We start from the raw sequence: 7,766 nt of genomic DNA, 5'->3' as shown, positions 1-7,766 counted from the left end.
GGCTGGCCCAAAAATGTGAATCACCAGGTTTCCACTGGACTTGTACTAATGGTTTTGACCCCAAATATTTATTTTTGAGTAATTGCTGCCAGGTTCCCATTGATGTTACCAGCTTATATAACCATTTACTTAAAAGAGAGATGTTCTTTATATTTAGGTCTTTGATCCCAAGACCCCCTTGCTCCTTAGGTTGGCATAAGATGTCCTATCTGGCCAATCGATATTTTTTCTTGTTCTCGTCCCCTTGCCAGTAGAATCGAGAACGAAAATAATCGAGTTTTTGAAGGACTCCCTTTGGAATAGCAAAGAAAGACATCATGTACATTGGTAGGTGTCGGGTACCGTAATTAGGGGTACCCCCAACGCTCCTAAACACGGCTAGTAACCGCCATCAGCGCAAGCTGCAGATACTGATGGGCACAATTCAGGTCAAGGCTTCGTCTACTCAAGGGACGCGATCTCACCTCGCCCAAACCCAGCCTCGGGCGGGAACAGTAGTCCCAGGCGAATTCATGCCTCGCCCGAGGGCCTCCTCAAGCAACGGGCGCAACCTTGACTCGCCCGAAGCCCAGCTCGGGCAGGCTTCGTTGTGAAGCAACCTTGGCCAAATCGCCTCACCAACCGACCGTATCGCAGGCGCATTCAATGCGAGGATCGCCTGACGCCTTATCCTGACACACGTGCCTCAGTCGGCAAGGTCGAAGTGACCGCAGTCACTTCGCCCTTCCACTGACCGACCTGACAGGAAAACAACGCTGCTCGCCCCTCTCCGACTATTGTGCCACCCCCAGGGTGAGGCTGACAACAGCTAAGTCCAGCCTCAGGCGCAACAGGAAGCTCCGCCTCGCCCGACCTTGGGCCTCGGCCTCAGGAAGAGGTCTCCGCCTCGCCCGACCCCAGGGCTCGGCCCCCGCCTCGGCCTCGGAAGGTGGTCTCCGCCTCGCCCGACCCCAGGGCTCGGCCTCAACCTGGACCTCGGAAGGTGGTCTCCGCCTCGCCCGACCCCAGGGCTCGGCCTCAACCTCGACCTCGGGAGGAATCGTGTCCTCGCCCGACCCTGGCCTCGGCCTCAGGAGGAGTCTCCGCCTCGCCCGACCTTGGGCTCGGACCGACCACGCCACGGGGGGGGGGGGGGGGTACATCATTACCCTACCCCTAGCTGGCTCAGGCTACGGGGGAACGAGACCGGCGTCCCATCTAGGCTCGCCCCGATAACAAGTAATGATGGCTCCCAGCGTGCGTCCATGACGACGGTGGTTCTCAGCCCCCTACGGAAGCAAGGAGACGTCAGCAAGGTCCCAGCAGCCCCGACAGCTGTGCTTCTATAGGGCTCAAGCGCTCCTCTGACGGCCACGATACCGTGTACACAGGGCTCTAGCACCTCTCCGACAGCCACGTTGGCATGTACACAGGGCTCAGGCACCTCTCTGCCGGACACGTTAGCGCATAGCTACACCCCCATTGTACACCTGGACCCTCTCCTTGCATCTATAAAAGGAAGGTCCAGGGCCCTCATGTGGGGGGGTCGCGCGGGAGGACGGGCTGATGAACAGGCTCACTCTCTCTCTCTCTCGTGAACGCTTATAACCCCTACTGCAAGTGCATCCCCCTGGCGCGGGATAACACGAGCCGCGTTTTCACCCCTTGTGTTCCATCTCGCGCCAACCCATGTGGGCTAGGACACGCAGCAACAATTTTACTCGTCGGTCCAGGGACCCACCCGGGGTCGAAACGCCGACAGTTGGCGCGCCAGGTAGGGGCCTGCTGCGTGTTGACGAACAACTTCCCATTGAGTTCCAGATGGGTAGTCTCTAGCAACCTCTTCAGCCCGGGACACTGCACCGTTTTGGGAGTCTCGAGTTCATGTCCCTCGATGGCAGCTGCGACATGGTACTCCTTCCCCCGCAGCGCGGCAGCGACAACGACGGCCATCAGCCCGCCCGGCGGCGGCGGACTCGACAACGTCTTCCCCCTGTGGCGGAAGAGCAGCATCCGGGTTTGTCCCGCCGCCTTCCTCACCGCAGGAGGAGGCGGGGCAACCGTGGCCAAGCAGGAGGCGGCACCTCGTCGGCTGTCGAGCGAGTCGACGGCACCGGCATCCCAGCGGGGGACATGTCGGGCGTTGTCCTCGCGCCTGAGACGACGACGAGTGTCGTTTCCCCACAACGTGCCAACCCCAAGCGGACAGATGACGCCAGCACTCTCACGGAGGGCTTGCTGGGCGTTAGCCTCGTACCTGAGATAATGGTGCAGTTCGTCCCCGACACGACTTCGTCACCGTCCATCGATCGAGAGGTACCGTCCGTTTTCCACCCTGTGCCTTTTAGATTTAGCTTCGATCCACCAAGCGACCCCGCTTCGGTGAGCGCTTTCATAAAGGCATATCCTAACCTCCGAGGTACCATATGTGGTCCACCTGGGACCGACTGACGGCCGTCTCGACCTGCGGGCCCCCGGGTTCCGAGGAAGAAGACGAGCCCGACTCTGGTTGGGATTTCTCTAGGCTCCGTGCTCCTAGTGCCATGCGAGACTTCATGACCGCATGTGACTACTGCCTCTCCGATTGCTCCAATGATGGCCACAGCCTTGACGACGAGGGCTGTGGCCCAAGTCGCGAATGTTTCCACGTCGATCTAGGGGGTCACGACGAAGGCAACCACCTTGGTATGCCGGAGGATGACGATCCCCCTGGGTCTGCGCCTCGCGTTGACATCCTGCGGGAGCTAGCTGTGGTCCTAGTACCTGTGAGGGTCAGGACACACAACTCGAGCAAATCCGCGAGATGCAGGCCAAGCTCGACGAGGAAGCAGGACAACTTGTGCAGCTCCGGCAAAACATCGAGCAGGAGTGGGCAGGTCGAGCACTCGCCGGAGAAGCACGTCATCAGGCCTGGGACGTCCAGCCCTGTATCGCTGACGATGCCAGGGCAAGGCTGCCCCCGGTCTCCAGTGGGGTCGGCCAGAATCTGGCTGCAGCGGCAATGCTGCTCCGAGCGATGTCGGAGCCATCCACAACCGAGGGGCAGCGTATCTAGGGAGAACTCAAGAATCTCTTGGAGGATGCCGCGGTCCGACGGGCCGAGAGCTCTGCCTCCCGAAGGCAAGGGTGCCCCCGGAGCATCGCGCAGCAACTTCCTGATTCATGCGGGAAGCCCTCCCGTGCAAGCCCGTCAGTGTGGGACAGTGCATTTCCGTCATCTGAGGATCCGTGGGAAGCCATCTGTGTACGGTTAAGTGTAAGTAAAAGAAAAAAGAATTATAAAAAGAACAAGCAAAATAAAACTCAGCTTCTCTCCAACTAAAAAAATGGTATTAGGATACTTAGTTGGTCATCATTTTGTTTTAAGTGTTTACTCAATTATCCATTTGCTTGATTAAGAATGCATGCATGCTCATCCTGAACGACCTCACAACAATGTAAAGGGAATAGGGAAGAACTCCCATCCTTTAAAGTGGCCTGTAGGGCCTAATCACTTAGCCACCTAACTACCCCTCTATCATCCTAAGGCTTCACGTCCTAGGTCTATCCTGATCGTCCTACGATCTATCCAACATTTGTTTCTATCAAGTTTTACTTCGAAAAGGATGGTATTTATATTTTATTGATTCCTCTGTGGTGGTACAAGCTCCGATACCAGCTGTGGCGGAACTGCCCGAATTATTCCAACTTAAGTGCCTAAGTCCCGCCTTAGAGGCTAGACCACACGTAAATGGGAATAACCCGTCAATTCCTCGGATCTAGTCCGACAAGGCCACTGACAGGGTCAAGTACCACAATCTCACTCGATGGTGAGTCACAGAGCAAATACAATAAAGCATAAAACCATGCATTAAAGAGTATTAAATTATTACATCATCATCGGAGTTTTGCAAAAGTAGTCATCATTGTTCGAAGTGCAGCGAAATAAAACTAACGGTAAATAAATAGAGAGATGGGGAAGCCTGTCCCATCACTCCTCATGCTCCTCCTGAGCCGAGGTAGGGTCCCACTCGACAGTCCAACCCGGTGGTAAGATGGACGACCAAGTCACTCCAGCAACCATGTCCTCCAAAGAACCTGTAAAATTATGCCACAAGCAAGGCTGAGTATACTAATACTCAGCTAGACTTACCCGGTGTGAGGAGTCTACTCCTCTACCTCTAGACATGCAGCTGTTTGGCTGTGGGGTTTGGTTGCCAAAAGCACTAGCTGAGTTTCTAAATCAAGTTGTTAACTTTGTCAAATTAAGTGTGACTCTCTTAAGGCTAAAGATGTACTATCTACTCATACATAGTAGCAAACATTTTTAGCAATCAACATCTTGTATCATCTCATCACAATTTCACTTGTTACTCAATGTAGCAGCATGGATCAAGCAGTCTCATTAGCTGCGAGAAGCAGATGATTCGAATCAAGTTTTTATCCTTGCAAGGTAAACCTAAACACACGACATGGCGAGGCACTCCGTCCCCACACACATCAACCGTCCCCATCGATTCCCTGCCAACAGAAAGGGGCTCACCGCCTTGGCGTACAATGCCTCACTGACCCTGACTGCCGTCGTGCAGTGACCGCACTTGTACCCACCATAACCGGAATGGGAGACCACGTCTCAGGTCGCGTGAGGAGGGCAATCTGCGGGCGGGTTCACTCAGGTACTAGGCTTACCGATTTACCATATTTCTCGGTATGTGTTTAGTACGTTCAAACGCTTGACACACGGTACCACACCTTAATCCTTATTCCAATTTTTATCCCGTGGACAACCAATCCCCATGGATTGTTGTCCACAAACCAGCACCATTATGATAGAAAGTGGATACAACCAATTTCCTGACCTCGTGCGAGTGCTAGAAAAATCACTCGACTTCTACCGAGATCCTACTTAATAAAGCAGCTACTTGACCTAGCATACTAGTATTCATCTCAACAGGATTCCTGAGATCATGCAACTAGGGTTTCACACAACTCCTACACTTAAGTGCACATTCAATCCTACAATCAATAAGTGTAGTAAAATAGCATAAATAACAGGTTATGCATAAACCGGGGCTTGCCTTCCAAGGCTGTGGCAAGCAGATCCTCTGGTGCAGGCTCTGGTGCTGGATCCGGGGCTACTATCATGTTTGGCTCCGCTTCTCAACCAGCTTTTGAACAACTTTAAGCGCTTAGCGTGCCAAACATCTAGATTCTCCAACTGTGGAGCAAACCAGCGCTTATTTTTTCTTCGTAAAACCCGCGGGCAGCACAAGCGTGGGGCACCCAGCTTTCCACCGCTTATGCGGTCCAAATACCCCTAAAGTTCATACATATTTACCCACCTTTGCCATCGTATAAAAAAGTCTAATTTCTCTCATCCCTCCCGCACCACGGCAGCAGCCAGCCGGCCCTAGCCGCGATTTCCCCAAGCCGCTTTCCCTCTCCTCGCTCTGTGCCCCTCCTCCGCCGCCGGTTCGACGCCGCCTGCTCCAGATCGACGCTGCCGTCCTCCATCCTTGCTGCCTGCTCCAGATCGACGCCGCCTGCTCCAGATCGACGACGCCTTGTCCCCCTCCGTCCTCTGTGCCTCTGCCCTACCGCTCCCAGATTGACGCCCAGCCGCTCCAGGTCGAGCTGCTGCTCCAGATCGACGCCCAACCGCTCCAGGTCGAGCTGCTGCTCCAGATCGACGCCCAACTTCTCCAAATCGAGCTGCTGGTCCCAGATCGACGCTAAGGTAATTAGTTCAGTGCTTTATTTTGTGGTAATCTGAACATTGTGACTGGTAAGTTTTTTGTCAAAGAAGTAGTTGCAATTTAGAAGGTTGGAAGTCTCCAATTTTTCTGTCACTGAACAGCCAAGAATAATTATTTCAACCTGTCATGCATAGATGGATAACATGCCAAAGAACAGAAAACCAAATGCTCAATGGGATCTCAGTGCTGCTAGAATTTTTAATGAGATATGTGTGGAACAAGTATTGGCAAATAATAGACCACAAGGTTGTTTGAACAACAAAGGGTACGCCAATCTTGTAGCCAAGTTTAATGAACGGACAGGCAGAAATTACACCCGTGTTCAAATGAAAAACCGTTGGGATGCACTGAAATCTGACTTTACAACATGGAAAACACTACTCCTTAGTGCGTCTGGGTTAGGAAGAGATCCAAGGACTGGTTCTATTGCAGCTAGTGACGAATGGTGGGAGGAAAAAATAGAGGTATGCAACCTTGGCTTTGTTTCTATTGTATGAAATGGTTATGTTGCTTGTTATAACTATTAGAGTTGTTGTGTTTCAGGCCATGCCAGCATGCAAAAAGTTTAGGCTTGCAGCATTGGAGAATGAAGAAGATCTTGAAATAATGTTTAGTGGGGTGTCTCCAAGTGTTGACGACAAGCAAGCTAGAAAAAGAGGTGCTGATCACAAATCCCCAATTAAAAAATCAAAGAAGAATTTTAGAGATATGCAGTTCAAGCGTTTTGTGGATTCATTTGTGGAAAAAGCTAGTTCAAGCAAGTCTTCCGCAACATCTTCGCCTAATGATCATGTTAGGCAAGAGATAGCAGAAATGATGGAATCAGTTATCTCAGCTGGGGCAGTTGAAGGAAGTGATGAACATTTCTATGCCACTCAACTTCTCATCAAGAAGGAGTATCGAGATGTGTTTCTCACACTAAAGACTCCAGAAGGGAAGCTTGCATGGCTCAAGAGAACTTGGGAGGAGAGGAAAAAACATTAGCTAGTTATATGTATTCATGTTGTATCTTGAACTTGATTAGTACTGCTATTTATTCATGTTGTATCTTGAACTTGATTAGTACCGCTATTTATTCATGTTGTATGGTTGAGTTATATTATTCATGTTGTATGGTTGACAGATGGCTTTCACCTCAAGTGAGTCAAATGAATCTGACATAACAAGTAATTCAAGTGACTCAAGTGACTAGATGTGTGAAGCTGCTGCAATTGCAACTTATGCAATGCTGGATTGCGGTACATCATCTGGAAAGAAGCAAAAAAAGTACAGGAGACTGGTTATCAATGGGTTCAGAGGCATCTCAGTTATCCAGAGAGTTGTTATGATATGTTTAGAATGAGAAGGTCAGTGTTCTATAGTTTGCATGGCATTTTAGTTAACAGTTATGGTTTACGATCATCAAATGAGATGTGTTCAATTGAAGCACTTGGCATGTTTTTATGGATGTGTGGTGCACCTCAGTCATTTCGGCAAGCAAAACACATATTTTCTCATTCTACAGAAACTATTAGTCGAAGGTTCACTGATGTTTTGGAGTGTGTAAACCAGTTGGCTGCTGACATCATCAAACCTAAAGATCCTACCTTTGCTGTAGTGCATCCAAAAATCCGAGAGCATAGATCTTGGCCTCATTTTAAAAATTGCATTGGAGCAATAGATGGCACCCATATTCCAGTAATTGTACCATCATCAGAGCAGGCAGTGCATATGAATCGACATGGATATAGTAGTCAGAATGTTATGGTTGTTTGTGATTTCGATATGAGGTTCACATTTGTGGTGGCAGGATGGCCTGGGTCTGCTCATGACACACGGATATGGAGAGACACTTTGTGGAACAAGTACAAGGATGATTTTCCACATCCTCCTCAAGGAAAGTATTATCTTGTTGATTCAGGTTATCCAAATCGAAAGGGTTATCTAGCACCGTACAAAGGTCAAAGGTACCACGTTCTAGAATTTCAAAATAGCAGCCAACCGATTGGATTGAAGGAGGTGTTCAACCATGCTCACTCATCACTTAGAAACATCATCGAACGTTCATTTGGA

The 7,766-nt window shown here is 50.5% G+C and overlaps 1 pseudogene; it reads left to right on the top strand.

Annotated features, from left to right (window-relative positions):
• Positions 1-5,722: 5,722 nt before the first annotated feature.
• Positions 5,723-6,701, top strand: LOC118472012 (L10-interacting MYB domain-containing protein-like; annotated as a pseudogene).
• The last annotated feature ends 1,065 nt before the right edge of the window (positions 6,702-7,766 follow it).

The sequence above is a fragment of the Zea mays genome, chromosome 5, assembly GCF_902167145.1.
Source record: "Zea mays cultivar B73 chromosome 5, Zm-B73-REFERENCE-NAM-5.0, whole genome shotgun sequence".
NCBI lineage: Eukaryota > Viridiplantae > Streptophyta > Magnoliopsida > Poales > Poaceae > Zea > Zea mays.
The sequence above is the reverse complement of the archived record's forward strand: the minus strand, read 5'-3'. Positions and strand labels throughout refer to the sequence as shown.